General features: G+C 32.6%; 1 protein-coding gene across 5 annotated transcripts in view; it reads left to right on the top strand.

Moving 5' to 3' along the window:
• LOC142333283 (very long chain fatty acid elongase AAEL008004-like) overlaps positions 1 to 21319 on the top strand; it is a 379873-nt gene that overhangs the window by 75649 nt on the left and 282905 nt on the right. For 2 of the 5 annotated variants that reach the window (XM_075380305.1, XM_075380304.1), the window contains exon 1: positions 20440 to 20637. The exons of 2 other annotated variants lie outside the window; for them this stretch is intronic. The gene's annotated coding sequence lies outside the window, so the exon portion shown is untranslated. Of the gene's footprint in view, positions 1 to 20439; positions 20638 to 21319 lie in introns of those variants that run through there. One more of the 5 variants, XM_075380299.1, reaches the window with a different exon arrangement.

Genomic DNA, 21319 nt, shown 5'->3' with positions numbered 1-21319 from the left:
GAAAATTACTGACTAATGATTACGAAATTTTTAATGTAGCTTTCTTATGAACTCCGGAATGTTTACCGTCGTACACATCTCACCGATCTCACTACTATATAAATCATATATAAAAAATCTTCCTTGTACTGTTATTAAATTACATATACACATTTTTTGCTGCACTTAATTTAAACTTATTTCATTTGAAAGCGAGATACGATCTTCCAATTCTTTAATAAAGTGGTCGCTTACACAATCGCGTTGTGGTAGACACAACATTGCACCACATTTTTTAGTGGTGTCCGTACCAGCATTTTATGTATATATATTTTGTTTCACATCGCTGAAGTAGTTATGTGGTTAAATAAAACATATATTTAAAAAAAAAATTTAATTTAAATATATTGATTTATTAATAATTATAAACATATTTGAATTAAAATGAAAAGTACATAAAATTTTATTTCATTAATAACATGATTTTTTTTTATTGTTATTAAATTATTATTTATCGTAATTTTTTTATTATCAGAGGTTAGTAAATCAATATATTTAAACAAAAAAAAAAAAGGAAATGAAGTCTGATTAGAGCCTATGGGCGCTCTCCTTGTAAGATACAAATATTTCATTAATTAAAATTTTATTTGGCTGTAACTACGGAACCAAAAAGTAATTACCGCTTATGATATGTCATTCAAAATCTCTCGATCAGGGCTTATTACTGCAGTTATGAAAAAGTCTAAAATCCAATTTTTTTTGGATTTTGGACACTTTTGGTCCAGTCAATTGCAATCAAAAGGGGAGGCGCACAACTAGATGGTACAATCGTCCTAAATCCAAAATTTCAATATTCTACGGCTAATCGTTTTTTAGTTATGCGAGATACATATGTACGTACGTACAGACGTCACGCCGAAGCTGGTCAAAATGGATTCAGGGTTAGTCAAAATGGATGTTTCCTTTGAAATCTGAAAACCGAAATTTATGGCGATTACAATACTTTACTTACTTCTTACGAGGAAGTAAAAATGTATAAAGAAATATCGTAGAACTTCTTTGTTAAATTTAATCTCGTAGTCTATATCGATTATCATTTTCTATACCGGTCGTTATGTCGATATCTAATTCTTTACAAAGTTACCATTTAATTTACTAAATTTCACGTCATCGTCTATAAAAGATCAACTTGGAATAATATAGTAATGTACGTTAAATCAGATTTGTGCGATATTAATATTAAAGTCAACGATGACTATTTTTACTTATTACTATAGTTTTGTCTGAGAAATGTTGAATCTTCATATCGACACCGAATTCTTCAGAAAGTTATTTTGCGTTTTACTAAATTTAATGTCGTTGTCGATACGCGAAAGCTCATCCTCGCGCTAGTAAAGTAGCACTCTGTAGATTTTTATATCCTGAGTTAAGAAGTTCCATCAGGGTAAATCGTTCACATTTAATTGCATCGATTTCTAATTAATTTTTTTTTTCATAACCCCTAGGACGGGAGGTCACAGATAGGAAGAACTTGTAAAATTTATGATCGCAGACGATGTGAATCTACGCCAGAGCATTCCCAAAAATTTACGATCGACTCAAAATCGAGTTCAAATTTCGAGAAATATGTTAAGGTGTCGAATTAATTTTTGATTATTACCCTGAAATTTGAAAGATATTCAAAAAAGGTAACGCGATAAATTGTGTAACTATTGCGTCGCCGAAAAATAGGACGACGGAACCGCTGGAATTTTTTGTGCCAGGGGTAAAGTAATTCTTGAACCGTTCCCTGATTTCATTAAAAATTTGATTTTGGGTACACGACTTTTACGTAAACATTTTATTTTATCCGGTAATTTGGTTTGCTTGACGTTTCTCCCGCTACCACCCGATTCGGTCACCCTGAAGCATAAGACCGAATGTCTGTGCCGCAAACGGCAACCGAGTCTCGAAACAGTTTAGCGACCGGTATCCTAACATAGCTGCTGTAGCTTACCTAACAGCGTGAGCGACTAAGCGCGGTGCCATACACCATCGGCTTACGTGTCCCAACCGCTCACTTGTCATATATTTGCAAAAATAGGTAGGCGCACCCCGTCAACTTCTAAAAAAATACATATGACATCCATAATAAAATTTATTTCGTCGCTGCCACGCCTAGGTCGCTGAACGCTAGCGACTACCTGTCCACCATTTTATAGCGCTTGGAGCCATAATAATTGGCTGGTGGTCAGCCGTACTCAGGGTTAGGTTCCCGCGGCGTTAAGACTCTTTCCCTTAAGTAAACTACGGATGCCGGTTGAACAAAGCGAGGATCTCCCGCACGGTCCGACAGTCCGGCTCTCGCCGCATCGATTCGCCGCTTGTGAGCGGCCAATTTTCTTCTTGACCTCTACGCTCCAGGGTTGGCCCGGCGTCTGGTTCCCCCAAGAGCAGGGCAGTTAAGCATCAGATGTTCATTCGACCGGACCTTCCTGTAGACGCACAGCTCCTCAGCTGCCAGGCGGAACCGAAACAGATTTTATCCGGTAAGTTGTAAATAGCGATAACTCTGAGAGAAACAGACCGCGTTTAATTATTAAGAAAACATTTACTATTTCTGAATTATACAGGTACGCATACATTGCGGGCGAAGCCGCGACGGGAATTTGGTACTCTATCTTTAATTTTGTATTTCATTACCGATTTTGATTGAATTTTTAAATGAATTTTCAGAGTGATTTTTTCTCATTAAAGTTATTTGAATAATTGGGTGTGTTTTACTCGCGCGCGCGCGCGCACACGCACACACATATATCTTTAGTTATTAATTTCAGTACATGTTCTACGGGAGACAATAAGTAATTAATAAGTTAATATGAACACGGGTTCAAAATCGCTTCGTTTTCCAGATATAAATTGAGATCTGTTTCCTGTTCAAAGGGTAAAATGAACTGTTGGAATTTAAATTAAGGGATAAATTTCATAGATTCCAAATTTTTGAACTTAATATTTAAATGAAATAAGTTGCACAATTGTAATGCAGTAATTTTATAATAAAATTATTATAAAACACAAAATATTGATGTTCTAAAATATTAAGTTTTTAGTTTTTGTGTGAATTATCAGTAAACAAATAAAAATTGAAAAAGAATTTAATCCTTAGGAATTACGTTTAAGTAATCAAAACCGAACGTAAAGAAAATATTAAAAATTTTTAATTTAATTGAAAACAAAATCGGGGAGAAAAATTCTGTATTAAATGTTATTAAACCGGATCGAGAATCATTTCAATATTGGAAAATACCTACAAACAAAACCGGTTTTATTAATAAAAAAATAATACGTAAATAGAAAAGTAGTACAATAATTTTATTCCGCTCGGTTAAAAATTTCTACGATGAAATCGCCTCATAAGTTTGAAGCTTGTGCGTGGTATATGAAAATGAAGTTTTATAGCTTATAAAAAATGTCGGCCTGACTAAGATTCGAACCGGGGACCTTCGGATGAAAGGCTGAGATGCTACCGTTCCTAAACGCAAATTAGATTTAGCGATAAATTTCAAAGAAATCCTTTCCGTTTCAGTTGTTTACGAAATATGTTTTATCTTACGATAAAGTTAACCCGTTAAAATTTAAATTAAGGTGTATTTTTTACGGTGTGATCAAAAAATTGAATAAACTAATCCCAGAATTGTATTTTTAGATTTAAAAAGAAAAAAAATGGAGTCAAAGAACAATTTTTTTTCACCTAAAATAGCTTTTTTAATTTTTGGTAAATAAATAAAATATGTTTAGAATTTAATTACGAGAAAATCTGTATTACATCTAAACAAGAGTTTAAAAAAATGTCGTATTTATATATTATAACAAAATAAATTTGGATGCGGTAATAAAATATTGTATTATTTTAATTTGAAAATTTGAATAAAATAAAATTTTTAGGTGATGCTGTTAAAAATTTTTTTGAATCGGTTCTAATCTCGCAGAATAATTCATAAGCTTTGCGGTTACAATTTCTTTTTCTGATTTTTCTTTCTTCCCGATATTTTCTCGTTCTAAGTTAACGTTCTTATTTTCTTCATCCTTTTAGGTAGATTTCATTAGAAAGCTACCTATTGTAACGGGTACCGTGATTCGATTTCCGGAAAATTTCGACATATCTTCGCGTTGCATAACTCCCAGACCCAAAAAAAACACCGTCAGTTCAAAAGTTTATATGTTCATAATTTTACTTTCTTGTGGACACGGTAACCGCCGTAATTTTGCGTCAATCACTTTCAAATTGATAAATAAAATATAACGACCCAAAATCTCGGTCGAGTTCTTTTATGGAAAAATCGGACTATGGGAGTAGAAACGGGGGGCTTTTTCGAAAAAAAAATACCGCTATAACTTTTTTATTAGGTAAAATATCGAATTTGTTTAAAGTTCCTACTATTCTTTGTATAAGATACTAAAACTTATGAAAAAAATGGAATATCGATAACCAAAATACAAAAAGCGTACTCTTGAGTACACCCAAACAAGTACGGGACGCAATTTTTTTCTGGGCATAGCGTTTTCAGAGACAGATTGCAGAGACTCGGCCTGGTGGACTCCGGTACGTATCCACAACGTGGACGGTTGGACGATGCCTATCGTGATCTTTACGTATTCTCTAAGTACGAGCTAATGCGCGCGGAGACTATTTGCCAGCTCGATATTATCGGGTCGGCGTTAGATAACCGTGTAAATTGGAGGAACGGGGCCGAGTGGACGATCGTTTAGAATTTCATCATTTACGTGGCAAGGTAAAGGATTGCCGAAGGAATTTAGGGTTCCGCTTGGATTTACCTTATTCTACGTTTTTTTGTTTTCTTTTTTTTCTTACGGTTATGTTTTTGTCGTTGTTTTTTGTTCTAAGTTTTGTTATTTTTTCTTGTTTTGGACTAACGTTGCTTGTTGAACTCGACCTTTTCTTATTTCGGGTAGGTAGTTCTGATTTCCGTTCCTTGTTGCGGTCTATTAAGTCTTGTTAAAGATTTGGGCTTGTGTTTTGTTTTATTTTTTTGAAGGTTCTTAATGATAATAGTACACCGATGCGAATGCCGGATGTGATATTCCCATCGGTAGCATCCTGACTTAGGCAAGAACAAGGCTGAGAGATGCCTTTTGCCGAGGTTTTGAAGTTGAAGATGACCTCCGATAAAGCCCATCAGGGCTAAGTACGGAAGAGACGGCGTAGCGACCGAAACCGTCAGATGGAGGGTGTCTTCCCCTACGGGTCAGGATGGAGTCTTAATGTTCGAGTTTACGCCTCACGGAAAGACAATTAATGTCGTCGACTGTTATTCGGAAATTTTGATGAAACCTCATCGAGCGATTCAGAATCGTCGGCGCGGTCTTTTGACGACGTATTTTTTTTCATAATAATTCACTTTTACATTCCGCAAAACTTCTCAAAGGTTTCGGACGAAATGTTTTTGATCATCCGCCGTACACTCAACATGTTGCTTCTACAGATTTCCAAAGACAAAGGAGTTTCGTGATGGGAACCGCTATGGAAAGTGACGACGACAGGATATCTGTTCCACGAGTCGCTTAATGTAGTGGCGGCAGACTTCTTTGACGACGGCAAATAAGAAACTAGCTCCACGATTTGACAAATTCTTGAACTTAGGACGTGATTATATAACGTATAAATAAATGCGTATATTAAAATAATGCAATAAATCTGTTTCAAAACAAAAAAGGTTATTTAATTTTATTTTCTGGACAATCCTCGAATATAAAGAAAAGTGTGCTAAGCGGTCAAGTTTTGAATTGCGGGATTTTTTTTTGCCTTTCTTGACGTTTCGTGAACCGCTATAGAAAAAAAATACAACTTTTGTTTCGCTCGATATCTTCAGACTCTATGGCCAGATCGGGATGGAATTTTTCAAGAGATTTTCTGTACGCGAGACGCTGTCGTATAATATTGATCGCAATCTGTCAACGGGCTACGGAAATAAAAGTATCTTTTCGGTGTGATCGCGCAGTCTAAAACTTTATTCAAAGGGAGTATAAAGTTTTTCATATAATTAATTACATAATGTCCCTTAGCGGCTGAGATATTTTCTCATGGTGTTCGTACGTATTCAAACCCCGTAAAAAGATAAGAGAAAAAATACTTTTATCTTTTTTGTCGTTTCAAGACTCAAAGTAAGCACATTCTTATATCGGTTAGATAATTTCATTACATTAGCGTGCTACTTTGGTTATGTAATTCTTACGTACATAATTCATTAGTAACGTACTTCAATTCTCCTCCCAAATAGTTTTTCAAAAGGAAAAGACCTTAATGCAACAATTTTCCAGTCGTTTTATTGTAATACTCTTTAAATAAAATTATCTTTAATATATTTTTATAAAATTTAGCGTTTATGAAATATTGAAGAAGTCATTTTAAACGTTCTTTCTTTTATCGTCAAGAAAGATGTGTTGAAAGTTTTTTTTTTTTAATTTAAATCATACTTAAAATGCCGAGTTAATTTCAAAAAAATATATTTCAAAAATATCAACCGATATTTTTTTTCTATTTAACTAAATTATATAAAGGTTTTTCCGGGCTGGATATTCGCAATCGAAAATTTTCTTCTGAAAAAAAAAGAATCAAATACATAGGCGCTAAATGCAACCTTTGATACGTAGATCTTGTCTCGACAAGATTATCAGATATGACAGACCATTAAAAGCAATATAATTTTCAACGGAAATTCCGTATATTAATAACAAGTTATAAATGATCTACGAGCTCTGCTAAAAAAAAAAAAAAAAAAAAAAAAAAAACAAAAAACATCAGTGGATTTTCCTCGTTGAATGATGTAAGGTTCACTCATTAGAAAGTATAATAATACTGCAGAAACCAAATAAAATGAAAATAGCCGTAACCGCGAGGTATAAGTTACCTACTTAATAATACACAGAAAAAAAATGTTTAAAGGTCAAATTATTAGTTTCAACAAATAATAATAAGCTATTAAAGTAATATTTATCGATTACATAGATTATATTATTTCATTTAAATATACCGTACGATTAAACGAGGAAATAATAACGTTAAACCCTATCCAACGGTATATATTTATTCTCATTCCACAATCTTTTACTATATAATTACAAATAAAATTATATAAAACAAAAAAAAAAAAAAATTTTAGTCGAAGTTACAACTTTTAAATCGACACTAAATTAAAAAAAGTTAAAATTTAAAAAATTAAATTTCATACTGATATAATTCTTTCACGTTTTATCTTTAAAGAACTTTCAATTTTAAAATTTTTTGTGTTAAATTAACATGGAAATGTAAAAATTAAATGATGTATTTTTTTTTTTGTCTTCAGTCATTTGACTGGTTTGATGCAGCTCTCCAAGATTCCCTATCTAGTGATATAATGATATATTATTATTACTTTTTTCTCGTCGTTTAAATTTTAAAAATTTAGTTACTTTTTTAAAATATAATAAAGAAAATTTCGTACACACACACACGCAACAAAATGTTTTGACAGAGAACAAGAATATAATACAAGCCTTTAAAAAATATATTAAAAAGAAAGAAGATTTTAAAGGAAACATTGTCTTATAAAAAAAAAAAAGACTAAGGAAAGATAAGATAAAAAAGAGATAAAAGATAAGGAAAGACTAAATATTTAAATACGTGCAACAGAATAAAAATTATTAATAAATTTGCATGACCGTTGTGTACAAGTTTTTGTAAATAATAACCGGAAAAACAAGTTAACAATCACGTTTTTTGTGTTAATTACGTTTTGATGTGTCTATTACGTTTTCTGATTAATTACGGATTACTTCGTTTTTGCTTATTACAAGTATAAAAATTGAATACGTAAAACTAAAATTTTTGTTTCTGCTTTTAAAATTAATCGTATAAAAAAAAATTGTTTTAATTCAAATTTTATTTTTATTAGAAAAGTGTTTATAATTAATATTTAAGATTATTTTTTCATATATTATCCTTTTTCTGTGAAAATTATTTGCGTGTGAATAACAAACCTTGGAATATTAAATTGATATTTAAACAGCTTTATTTTTATATAAGTCATTGTAATTAATAAAAAAAAAAAAAATAATTATGCTGTAGGCCGAATAAATGACCTTCCTTTGTTCTTTACATTATAATGTTTCCCCTCGTCTAAATGAAGGGTGTACAAAGAAAAAAAAAATATCGGTGTTTTAAAGTTTATTAATTAACTAATTCTTAATTTTGATTAATTGCAATCTCAAACAAAATTAACTCTTACAGTTTTTTGGTGATTACATGAAATTATGGACCCGCCTCTAATTTTGATTATAAAGTATTTAGGACCAAAGTTATTCGTTACTAGAAATTATTATTTTTTTTTGTTTTTTTTTTTTATCTCTCCTCTCCTGGGCTTGATGGTATTACGCCACCCAAGGGAGGGTCCGTTACTCTAATAGGCCCTCCCCGCTCACCGGCTATATACCGGCATGGCAGGTCAGGTTGCTCTTTTGAGATTTTTTATTCTCTATTATGTCCTCTATGGAACCGCATCATACCAGCAAGTCGTGATGTGACACCCGGATCTTTTGTAATACACTTTTGTCCCTACGGCACACACCAAGGAGTCCTCAGCGGATCGTTGAAACCAGCACACCTAAGCATGCCGGCTCTCACCGCTGAGGCTGTCCACCCGACCTAACATACTAAAACCCGTACTTTTTTCATCTTCATTCTTCTGTTTTAGTACTGTCTTTATATAATCAGCGGTGAGTAAAAAAAAAAAAAAAAAAAAGCGACCTTCCTCCAGTTCTCCTTACTGCTGAGCATGAAATCCACGGTTTCCTTCGGCGTTTTTCCATGAATACCCGCGTCGTGTCTTAGTCTTATCCATTTATTACATATATGCTCAGAATCATCGTCCTTTCACACCGATTATATTCCTCGTAGGTTACACAGTACCCTCACCGAAAATATCGTAATTCAGCACTGTAAAAGTATAATATACGAGGTCTGTTCAGAAAATAACGAAACGTTTTTAATTACGCGCCAACGGAAATATTTATTGACGTGCGGTCGGCAGGATTGCGTTGCGTATACCTTTCTCTTTTACGACATGTTCTTGGATTATTGATATCTCGTTTAGTTTTCGTGTTGTTGTTATTTGAGTGCGACGTGTTTAAGTGTTTGTAGCGATTTTTGGGAGCGACGATACGACGGAAAATTTTGCGTGAAACCGGGGAAAACTTTCACAGAAACTTTTCAATTTTTTAAAGAAACTTACGTAGATGATGCTCTGGTTCGTCACGAATGGTTTTTCACGATTTAAAAGTCAATTGAAGATGACCCTCCACCGAGAAGGCTTTCGACTTCAACTGATGGCATACGCGTTCAGAAAATCAACAATCTGGTGCGTAAAAATCGCCGATTGACTGTCAGAGAGCTTGCAGAAAGGGACTTGCATCCCGATTGGATCATACCGTGACATTTTGACTGAAAAATTGAACGTGCATCGAGGCCCGGCAAAGTTTATTTCTCGTTTGATGACCGAACAGCAAAAACAACATCGAGTAGACGTCTGTCTACAACTTCTTGAACAAGTCGATGACGATGAAACATTCACGCAAAGGATAATAACGGGAGACGAAAGCTAGGTTTACGGCTACGACATCGAGACAAAAGTTCAATCATCAAAAGATCGCGCATTACAAAAATTGTTACCGACACTTAAAACATGTTGAACTCAGACGACAATAACACGAAAACTAAACGAGATATCAGTAATCCAAGAACATGTCGTAAAAGAGAAAGCTATACGGAACCAAATCCTGCCGACCGCACGTCAATAAATATTTTTGTTGGCGCGTAATTAAAATAGTTCGGTTATTTTATGAACAGATCTACATTATTTTCGGGCTAAAAAATTTGGTTTCGGTTAAATTTACTAAAATATAAAACTAAATCTGCGTAAGATTAAGTCGGGTTAACTTGAGCGGAAATCTTGAATCGTGATTTCATCAGATAAATGACTGTAAGTTTCCGTCAAATTTATAAATTACTGATAAACCGACCAAAACTTACCTTAATTGATTAAATTTAACTTAAACCGTAAATGACTACTTTCACGATTCTCGCCATGAGACTCTTCATGCAAAAAAATTCGTGGTGAAGAAGTGGTCCTCTGCCGATTTCTGTTAGGACGTACCGGAGTCGCTCACAGGTATATGTTGTCAGCAGGAAACGTACCGTTATTCGTACGATCGACTGCCGCTTGACTGTTCGCCACATCCTTGTGGATCGAGTGTGTCGTGCGATCTTGTGTCGTAAATTTAGTTTGCCCAGAAACATTCGTGTAATCCTGGGCGATGATAAGGAAGTTTTAGACCGGGTTTTTTATTTCATCCACGTGTTTTGTATTTTACATAGGATTTAATATTATTGTTGTTTTTGATATAATCAGTTTTTTATAATCGTTATCATTTTCATGTTAGATCTTTATTCTTCCTGATATCTGAAAAGAAGCCCTCTACACCGTTTCCGGACCTTGTTAAATTATATTTTAGCTTTGTGTTCTGTATTTAAAAAGTTTTTTTGTTTTTCTTTTTAAAATATTACTTATTTTTAAGATTTCGCCTATGGTAGTAGTAAAAAGTAATTTTATAATGTGCTAGTTGTGATAGTAGTTGTAAGTTTTTGTTTTTAATATTTTAGCTTTAATCTAGTTTTAGTTTTTGTTCTATGTTTTTTCCGGGAGATGATAATGTGAAAAAAGTTTTTTCCGGCTGTGTCGGGGCTCACGGCCGTTGGTTTACGTGAAACTTTACGGGCTTTGAATGAAGTTCCTCCGAGCCACAGACCGACCGATGGCAAAGCCAACATCGTATTTTTTGAACAAAACAGAAAGTCTCCGATCGAAAATTGTAGTTCCTTCATTTGGCCAACTCTACAGATAGATTGGTCTCTATGTTAGCGAGTCGCTTAGTGTATCGGATCGAAATAAAAACGAGGTATTGACTGCGTACTAAATTTAATTTTAACATAAAAATGGTACACGATATTTATTTCGACTAATATTCGAAGACAATTTTGTTCAACATCGGTCTACTTTCTATTTTAACATCAAATTTTCTATTTTTTGCTGATAATATGGAACGCTTAAACGTTCTTTGTTATCTATTATTGTATATTACACGTATTTAACGTGTATTTATTTTAAAGAAAATTATAAATTAATAACAGATTTTGAAAATAGAAACGTAAAGTTTTACTTTTGATATCGCTATCGTTTTGTTAAAACAGTTTTATTTATATTACAGAAATTTTTGTTTTTTGAGCGGAAGAAAAATGTCTATTTTCCTGTTTAGGCTATGGGAATTACCGTTCAGATAATACTTCAGAGGATGAATGAGGATAATATGTACGAGTGTAAATGAAGTGTAGTCTTAGGTCGACCGTTCCTGAGATGTGTGGTTAATTGAAATCCAGCCGCCAAAGAACACCGGTATTCACGATCTAGTATTCAAATAAATATATCTTCTGCGTCGTTTCCGTGGCGTGATGATCGTGGGGTCTATTACAGATCGTTTACGATGAGTCTTGTACCGTTACACAGTTACGGTGTCTTCAGGATTAGTACAATCTTAAACAACGTTGTAGTTAAATGACTAATTTTAGGTCGGCATGTCCGTTCATAATTTTCAATTCTACCGTTCTGCGTCGAACTTGTAGACACAACTCGGGTTCCTGCGACGTTGATGTAGAAGCTTTGATACGCCTCTGCTGTACACGAAGCTCCCTTTGTTCAGATATATCCGATGCACGGATCGTTTTTTTTTTGGCTATAGTATTTATTTGACCGATGCTGTTTCTTTTCTTCGTTGATATTTTGATAGGTTTGAAGGATACAGTGTCAAAAGTTCAGGTGAAAAATTTTCAAAAATTATTAATTTTACAACATAACTATTTCCTCAGTATTATTATTTTCGGTAGATTTCATAAGAAAGCTACTTATTGTAACGGGTACCGTGATTCGACTTCGGGAAAGTGTCGACATATGTTCGCGTTTCACATCTGCCAGACCCCAAAACCAGCGTCAGTTCAAAAAGTTTATATATATTTCACCTTCTTGTGGACAAGATAACTGCCGTAATTTTGCGCCAATAACTTTCAAATATATACATAAAATATAAGGACACAAAATCTCGGTCGAGTTTGTTAACGGGCAAAATCGGATCATGGGAGTGGAAATGGGGCGGCTTTTTCGAAAAAAAAACAAAATGTCGCTATAAACAAAAGTACGTACTATTCATTGGATAAGGGCCTAAAACTTATTTAAGTAAAGTTTTTTTATATAACCAACCATCGACCCAGGGGGTGGAAAAAATGGGGTTATGAAAAATTCATACCTCCTTTAATAGGCGCAGTATCGAATCGGTTTAAAGTAGGTGTTAGTCTTCTAAACATTACCTAGAACGTTTGTCTGAAAAAATTTATATGACCAACTCTTACGGCAAAGGATGACCAAAATGTTGCTGAAAGAATATGAGGCTTGTCGTATTGAGTAAATTTGAAGCTTTCCTTAACTTTAATGTGAAAATCTTTTTTCCTCTACTTAGAACCGGTGAAATGCACCCTGCGACTTCCGGCGTGCCGAAAGGAATTTTTTTCCATTTACAATTCGAAAATCTTTTTTTCAATAGTTCGATTTCCACAGTAAAAACGTTATTTTCTCTTTAAAGTTGATCCTTTATTCGACCTTTTTTATAATTGTACGTTTCAACGATTTTTTCGTACGTTTCAACGCGACATGCTTGTCGATCTATTTTGAACAAAAATGTTGTCCGTTTAAAATAGGTTGCTCTGTTTTATTTGTTTTTATTAGTAATAACACGTCAAGAAATTACGTAATGTTTATAACTACGCCTATTTTAAACTATTAACCCGTAATTCCATTACTCCACGTCTCTGATCGTCCTAATATCGAGACTTAAACTATAACAATCGATAAGAAATTTATAAAAATCAATATTTATTTGTATATACTTTTTTTTAGTACGATAGATTTTCATCGTTTTTATGTTTTAAAGTGCATCGACTAAGAAAATAATTGCTCTTATTGCAATATAACAGAACGATAGATGAAAATATATTATCCATACAAAATTATCTGTAAATTTAAATCGCTATTAAATTAATATAAATAAAATTTATTAAAATAATATAACGTTCGTAACACTATCATTATATACGTCTACCAGACAATAACCTTTAAAACAGCGATCTAATCTCACGGAAGAAGTCTAGTACCGCCGGAACGGGACTGTACGCAATAATAGTTTGTAAACTCTCCGAACGTGAACTTCGCTTTGTCGACTTGTACCTCTTCATTCTCTCTGCGTGTTTTTTACGTTCTTTTGACCGTTTAATTTTCGGATTATTTTCCTGGTTGTATATTCCTGGAAACTCTCTAATATTATAATTTTAATTTTTAGATGTTCTATTTTTCATTTTTGTTTCTATTACGAATGAAAAATATTAAAAAGAAATAGTTGTCGGGAAGGATATGTATGTTTTTGTACGGCCAATTATTTGTTGTTTATTCAAGAGTAGGCGCGCCAAATAATTTATTTTTCTTTCAACGGACAAACGAAAACCGTAGTGTACCGTCAAACTTTACAGTAAACGTTTTGAGAATTTTTACTTGTTTTGACAAGGTAACCGAAGATTAGGTCTAGTAATTAACGCTTTTTCATTTTGTCCGTTATTTCTTCTTTATTTCAATTTCGCTTGTAATTTTAAATGTATCTTTTTTTCGAAATCTAATATTATTCTAGGTATGTTCCTTTCCTTCTTTAAATATGTTCTTCATATTGGTGTTCGTAATTTATAATTTATGTATTTTTTTTACGGTAAAAGTTTTGAGGTTTAAAATTCTATATCTTTTTATAGAAATTAACCGGAGTTTTTTTATCGTTAAAAAATTGTATCTAAATATATAATTCGAAGATTAACTGGATGTCCTTCAAGGTATCAGACAGCAAAATAAAAAAAACATTCATGTTGACAAATGTTTTATTTTGCTTCACTTTCCTCATCTGTCTGGCATTTTGGCATTTTCAGTCTGTCATATATATAATATATAATATTAAAGCGCCCAGCAAGAACTACTGAAGATAATTGATGAAAATTTGTATGCACGTTCTTTTTACGGTGTAAGTACACATTTAGGAAGGATTTTTTTAAATTCTACTTTTCTTTTTAACAAAACTATTATTTTTTCCTAACTTCTTTATAAAGATTTTTTTTAATGAGTTATAATGGCGTGTAATTCTATTTTATTTTTTTTTTTTAGGTAGATTTCATAAGAAAGCTATCTATTGTAACGGGTACCGTGATTCGACTTCCAGAAAATTTCGACACGTCCCCCAAACCCCAAAACCGGTTCTTGAGTCGATAAGTTTATTTATACATTTATATCACTTTCTTGTGGACACGTTAACTGCCGTAATTTTGCGCCAATCAATTTCAAATTTATACATAAAATATAACGATCCAAAATGTCAGTCTAAGTTTCGTTAACGGGCAAAATCGGACGATACGGGTGGAAATTAGCGGCTTTTTCGAAAAAAAACAAAATACCGCTATAACTTTCTTATTAAGTAAAATATCGAATTCGTTTAAAGTTCCTATTGTTCTTTGGATAAGGGCCTAAAAATTATCTAAGTAAAGTCTTTAAATATCACCGACCATTGGCTCAGGGATGGAAAAAATGGGGTTTCGAAGGCAAAAAATCATACCTCCCTTAACAAGCACAGTATCGAATCTGTTTGAAGTGGTCATTAGTCCTCTAAAAATTACCTAAGACTTTTGTCTGAAACAATTTTTGATGCGACCAACCCTTACTACAAGGAATGACAAACATGTTGCTGGAATTGTAAGAATATGAGGCTTGTCGTACGCTAAACATGTGAAACTTTTTTTCACGTGCAATTATTGTTGTATTGAGTGAATTTGAAGTTTTTATTAAATTTAAGGTGGACATTTTTTTTATCCCCTACTTAGCACCGGTGAAATCTACCTCCGCCTTCCGTCCTACCGAAAGGGATTTTTTTATAAATTTGATGGGCTTTAAATTTTATTTATTATTAATGAACACAGGGCGTCCAGGTGGCAGAATCCTGACGCAATTTTTTTTTTCAACTCGTTCATATTTCGTACTATTTCTGTTCGTTTCTTTTGAAGATATTTTGTATTTTTGAATAATTATCCATTTATTTTAAATTAAAAGAAATAAAATTAGCTTGGCGTTAAGAAATAATATTTGTATTTCTATTCAAATTCTGATTGTGTATTTCGCCAACGAACCCGCGACGGGAAATGTGTAGGCATGTATCCACTTATGTACAGAATATTACAAATTGCACGGCAATCTCTCAGGACATGATTTTGTAGCCAAAAATATGAAAAACGTTCACATATACATAGTCAGAAAACGGTTCGTTAGAGAGTTTCGGCTCGCTAAATATTCGCTGCTTTCTGCTCCCTCTGTGAGATTAAACCGTTCTAAAATTTTTGGAATACAAATCGAGGGGTAAATTTGGTGCTTCCTTATGGTCTTTGTCTAAGAAATTGAATAAAGGTGGTTCCAGAAAAGGGAAAATTACGCTGGCGTGAGATCAGGTGATCGAAGTTGCTATTTTACCGGGCCGTTTCGATCAATCTATTGCTTAGCAAATCGCACCCCAACAGTATTGAGCAGGTGCGCTATCATTGAAAAATCACTCAGCACACGGAATATCTTTCAAGATTTTCATTATGTTTGCAAAAGAGTCAAGTACCGCTATCCTTTGAGCCGTGGTGGTAAGAAAAATGACCTATGTGATTATCATCAAGAAGGCCGTACCATACATTATACAAAAATGTGCGTTGTAATAGTTGTTTTTTTAAAATGGTTTCAATTTTCCGATCTAGTTTTGCGTTTTGTTACTATTTTAAATTAAACTTCTCTAATTTGTGTTTAATTTTAATAGACCTTATTTACATAAATTTTCTCACAATTAAATTCTCTATAAAGTTAACTAGAAATTTTTATTTATCTGTAAATTAAAAAAGTTATTTTATTTAACCTAATAAAACGTTTTTTCTGACAAAACTCTTTCGTATTTTACCCGGTTTTTCTTAAAACCTAAGTGAAATAGAGGTCTGGGATCACTTTTATTCAAATTCCTACTTCAAAAACTATAAAAAAGTACCAAATTTATCTCTTGATTTGTACTAATATCAAAGAAGGAGTAAAAAGCAGGGCTAAATGTTTCGCGAACGAACCGTTTTCTTCTGACCTATGTTTATATGAACCTGTTTCTAATTTTTTTCTATAGAATCATCTTCCGAGAGCAATCTGAATTCAGTCTGTATATAACCGGTTATCTTACAAAGAAACGTGAAGAATTTCAGAACTTTTGATACAAATACAATAAAGAAAACAAACCCATATATACGTGGATACACAAACGCTCTTTTTTCCGGTTATAGCTTGAACAATTTATTTTTCAAGGCTAAAATAAAGTCATCGGAACTTAAAAGAAAGGTTAATTTTATTAATCGTGGCCCGTTTTTGTTTATGCGTATTAGTTTCCATTTACCAACAATCTAATAGAATGTTCGAGCGCTTTCAGATTAGTAATCCATCCTCAGGAACCGATTGTTATCAGGTCTCGATTGTTGTTTGAAACAATCGAGACCTTCGTACTGACATGACGGATAACGTTGACATTATTTTACCTTTTTGACGATCGATTGTTATATTTATAATTTTTGTCTTAAAATACAAATTAGCATAATTAATGATACGCGAAGTAAATAATTATAATTATTACACATCGATGTTCTTGATCGCTAATCCGAAAGCGCTCGAACATTCTATTAAAGATTGTTGGTAAGTGGATATTATATAAATAAATTGAATTAAGGGATAAATTTGATGATTTTGATGTAAAAAATTGAATAAAGAATAACCCAGAACTAAAATATCTGCGGTCCGTTTTGAGAAGATTATTTATAAACCGTAAAAGATTAATGTCGTAGAATAAAATTTTATTTTTACATTTACTTTTTCGTATTTCTTAATTTATTTTATTGTTTAACATTGAATTATTTTTTTGGTTAGTAAATTTGTTGAAATGGATCCATTTACCTGTTTCCTGTATTGTTATGCGTAGTATTTCCTGATTATTGAACGGTCTGAATATTGGTTTTACGGTTCTACGTCTAAACTAGACAGGAAATGACCTTGCGATCGCCTAATTGAACTTTAAAGGTTGACTAGTACTTTTACCATTTTGTGTGAAATATAAAATGTATTTTTATTCATGTAATATTGTTTCTGTGTGTGTGTGTGTGTGTGTGTGTGTGTGTTTTGTAACATTAAAAAGTTTAAAACACGTTTCAATTGAAGGCGGTCTTCTTTTTGCTGAATACAATGCTATCTAATGTTCACCTTGTTTAGTATTATGATCATTGCTCTAATCAGATTCAACTATAAAAAAAGGTTAAATATTTTTTTTGTTAGTAGGTATATATATATATATTTAGAGAGAGAGAGAGAGAGAGAGAGAGAGTGAGAGTGAGAGAGAGAGAGAGAGAGTGAGAGTGCGTTTTGTTGTGTGTGTGTGTGTGTGTGTGTGTGTGTGTGTGTGTGTGTGTGTGTGTGTGTGTGTGTGTGTGTGTGTGTGTGTGTGTGTGTGTGTGTGTGTGTGTGTGTGTGTGTGTGTGTGTGTGTGTGTGTGTGTGTGTGTGTGTGTGTGTGTGTGTGTGTGTGTGTGTGTGTGTGTGTGTGTGTGTGTGTGTGTGTGTGTGTGTGTGTGTGTGTGTGTGTGTGTGTGTGTGTGTGTGTGTGTGTGTGTGTGTGTGTGTGTGTGTGTGTGTGTGTGTGTGTGTGAGGTAATTGATACAATATTAATTATATATTATATAATATTTGTAACAAAAAGTTGGTTAAATTCACAAATTGTTATTTTCAGTGATAAAAAAATGAATTTTAACACCTACCTACTTTATTTATTTATTTTTTTTTTTGCTTTCGTAATCCAAAGGAAGTATAAAGGATTATATAATAAAACTGAGATTTCTACAAGGTCTTTCTACTATCCGCCTAAATAGAATAGATATTTTAAAGGAAAAGTATGGCGAAAAGTAACACTTTTAGATATCGGTTTATTTGAAAAAGTTGATGTTTCAGTACTTGCTAATAGAAAAACAAAAACAAAAATGTATTTTCGTATGTACGTACGTCGGCCTGTATTTCGATTAATTATCTCCAGTATTTAATCGACATATATTCTTCGAAAATATCTCAAAAACCTTTTATATATGGTCGAAAAAAATTTTAATTTGTTTATATGTAAATATTCCATCTTTTTTTTGGTCAGATTTCCAATCCCATTAGATACAGGGCCATCACGGTATCTATTTTATTTTCCCGGCAAATATAATTAGAAAGAAAATTCAGTTATATAATCTGCAAATTAATCGACAACGGACTGCTTCTAGCCGGACAGGTCGGCCGAGAGAAGTCGTCGCCTGGCACACCACCACTGGTCCGCTCTGCACCAATAGCAGCTAAAATAAAAATCTGATACGAACACCGCATGACTTCTTTGTACTCGAGTTAAAAATACACATTCTTTGCTGCGCTTCTTTTAAACTTATTTTATTTGAAAGTGAAATACGATCCTCCAATTCTTTAATAAAGCGGACAGTTATGCGGTCGCGTGTGGTTGACAACACATTGCATCACATTTTTTTATTCTGTCCGTTCAGCATTTTAATTTCACTAATAACTCCGATTTTTTTATCGATCGGATTATTAATTGTTAATAGATCCACCACCATATATTTAAATTAAAAAAAAAAAAAGTTATAAAAAAGGAAATGAAGGCTGATTCGAACCGATATGCTTTCCCATTGTAAAATAAAAATATCTCATTAATTAAAATTTCATTTGGCTATAACTCTTGTAAGAAGGTGGGCTTGTCGTTCGTTAAACATCTGAAACTTTTATTCACATGCAACCGTTGTCGTATCGAGTAAATTTGAAGTTTTTCTCAACCTTAAGGTGGAAATATATTTATTTCCTACTTAGCAAAGGAGGTGAAATATACCTCCGCCGTCCGGCTTGCCGAAAGGGATTTTTTTTAAAGCAAAACTGGCTCGTGAGACCGGATTTAAAAATAAAATTTTTTTCTAATATTTTTTTTTTACTTATCTTTTTTTGAAACTGTGGACTTCATATAGATTTAAAAAAAAACAAGCCAATGTTGGGAACATGGAAAAGAAAGCAGTTTTAAAATTAATTTTTGTTTGTTTTGACGGCCAAATCAATCCTTTATATTTTTCCAACACTTCCTGGAACATCCTGTTGTTGTAAGTAGTTGTTGGATATTTTTTTTTTTACAATTAAGAGTGATTATCCAATAGATAATTCGATATTCCATTCGATAGAAACATGAATATATTTTTTCTTTTAACCTCGGGGATCACCGTTAGGTATTGCTTCAGAGGAAAATGCCGTGCCTGACCGGGACCCGGTCAGGCACGGCATTTTCACACGCGCTACAAATCATTCATCTAATCCTCTGAAGCAATACCTAACGGTGATCCCCGAGGTTATTACAATTATTACAATGACGTTTACCTAACCGTTATAAATTTTTCACACCCGTTTACCCTTTTACCAGTTTTTGACCCACAGCCAAAACGTTCTGTAGGTTAATTTCCATGCCCCCCCTATTTTATAATATATAATAATGATTTAATAGTCAGGTCGTATTAATAATAATACGTTTTGTGTCGATCCATTTATCGATAATTGTTACTTGTCGATCGATTTATTGACATTAATCTGTTAAAATGTACACAATATAATAATGTATAGTAATTTGTATTTATGGATTAGAAGGAAATATTTAATATATATATATTTTATCTGCCGATTTCTTTATTAAATTTATCGATAAATTTCGTAGTACTTTCTTTTATGTGTTAATAATAGTTTTTTTTAAAATGACAATTGAAATATTAAAAAGGTTTTTTTTTTTAATAATATAGAAAAATTAATTTTAGCTTCGTAAAATTTATCTACTCAGTACTGACGTGATTAATCAAGTTGATGCGATATTGTGGTTAAATGTGGTTTGGCATTGAAATTCAGGGCTGTTTTGTCGTATCCTAATACCTGTTCTCTGTAATGAAGATTCTTGAGTTATTATTGCAAACCCATTTTATATACGTAGTTAGGTTACGATACCAGTTACGCGAGATTATTTTATTTCTACACTTCCTTGTATTACTATATCTTATGTACTTATTCGTGATTTACCCCCCCGTGTTTCTATTTATTTATGCGCTTATTATTCCCCACTTCTTTCGAGTCGTTGAGAATTATTAATTATTTTTATTTTCACATTTGTTTAATCAGTACAGTTTGTGTTTTCATACACAACAGTCGGTGCGATCAAAGTTTTATCGTAAATTTTTGTTTTTTACCCTCCGTTATCGATTCGTCCGTCAGTCCGACTAGCTTTTTTGTTCTAATTTTATTGGTTTTTCTGTAATTTTTTATTATTTTTGTTGTGACAAAGTTTTTTCTCGATTTGAATAAGGAAACGTTAATTTTTCTGGTAAGTTTTATATAATCTTGCGTATTAATTACATATTTGCGATATACGCGTTTTTAATGTTTTAAATTTCATCATCAGGTTCATTAAAAAAAATTGAAATCGTCTAATTTTTAAAATAATTCTTTTTAAATATCTAGAAAGAAAAAGATACGTTAAACAGGTATTAAATAAATATAAAAATCTAAAATATAAAATAAAGAAAAAGAAGGATCTAAAAAAAATATTAACGTTTCGATCGTTAAATAGATTATCATCATCGTGTCGTTTCGTTCTAACGAAACAGACGTATACTCTGTTTCGTTTGAAACCGGGTGAAAGGTACTGAACCGATCGTTACGAAATTTTAACTATAGCTTTCTTGTGATTTCTACCTCGGGAACGTTTATCGCAGTTCAAACTTTACCCGATTCACGCCGCTACCCGGGTCAAATCACGATTATCAAAATAAGATTTAAATATCAAAATTCCTAAATTTCAAATAAAAAATTATTATTTTAACGGCTTTATGAGGACGAATTACATTTAAAACAAAATTGTTTTTTATAAATATTGAAAAATAGAATATAATTTTTATGAAAGTAACGGAAAAAATTGCTCATCATTTCCGGCCCGGAATATAATATAGGTGTCAAAGCTAATTTAATTTCAATAACCCGTTAATTAATGAGGAAAAATATTTAAA

Source organism: Lycorma delicatula, chromosome 12, assembly GCF_047948215.1.
Source record: "Lycorma delicatula isolate Av1 chromosome 12, ASM4794821v1, whole genome shotgun sequence".
NCBI lineage: Eukaryota > Metazoa > Arthropoda > Insecta > Hemiptera > Fulgoridae > Lycorma > Lycorma delicatula.
This window is presented reverse-complemented; position numbering and strand designations above follow the sequence as displayed.